Source organism: Nelumbo nucifera, chromosome 1 (genome assembly GCF_055504915.1).
Source record: "Nelumbo nucifera cultivar China Antique chromosome 1, China Antique-T2T, whole genome shotgun sequence".
Classification (NCBI taxonomy): domain Eukaryota; kingdom Viridiplantae; phylum Streptophyta; class Magnoliopsida; order Proteales; family Nelumbonaceae; genus Nelumbo; species Nelumbo nucifera.
In genome coordinates this window covers 91,828,618-91,829,338 of record NC_142649.1, presented here as the reverse complement: position 1 = coordinate 91,829,338, position 721 = coordinate 91,828,618, and the positions used below count along the sequence as shown (strand labels likewise).

General features: G+C 42.9%; 1 non-coding gene across 1 annotated transcript; it reads right to left on the bottom strand.

Annotated features, from left to right (window-relative positions):
- Positions 1–327: 327 nt before the first annotated feature.
- LOC148803551 (small nucleolar RNA R71) lies at positions 328–434 on the bottom strand. Its single transcript, XR_016081586.1, has one exon. It is a non-coding gene; the product is annotated as a small nucleolar RNA R71 (small nucleolar RNA).
- Positions 435–721: the final 287 nt, after the last annotated feature.

The window sequence follows — 721 nt, the reverse complement described above, 5'->3', positions numbered from 1 at the left end:
ACCCAATGTAACCCTTCATCCTGCATTCAGTTACCCGATACTCAAGCCTTACAGTATGAAATTAAGTCAAGCACAATCCAGATGCTCCCCTCTTTCTATGGGAACCCGATTGAGGACCCATACAAGCACATAGATGAGTTTTTGGAAATCTGTTCCACTGTAAGGATCCACAATTTCAATGATAATGTCCTTAGATTAACTCTTTTCCCCTTCTCCTTGAAAGACAAGGCCAAGCATTGGTTAGGGACTATAGGGAGACCCATTAGAACTTAAGCAGAAATGCAACAAGATTTCCTTAGAAAGTTCTATCCTATAGGCCAAACTAATACCATGAGAAGAGACATCACTGGATTCACCCAAACGCTGGGTGAACAAATTCATGAGGCTTGGGAGAGGATGGAGGAGTTAATGAGAAAATGCCCACAACATGTCCTGTCCTAGTGGAAAATTGTCCATGCCTTCTATGAAGGTCTGACAGATCAATACAGGCAAATGGTAGATGCATCTTGTGGGGGGGCATTTATGAGCAAGAGCGAGGATGAAGCTTATGCTCTTTTCGAAACCTTGAGTGAGGATTCCATTAATAATGCATCCTTGTATTCCTATGAAAGGTTGGTGGGACCCTTAAAGAGGGTAGGGCTCTATGAGGTCAGGAATAATCTAGAGCCCGAGGAGAAAATGGACTTGAATGCCATTTCTAGAAAGTTGGATAGGGTTGATC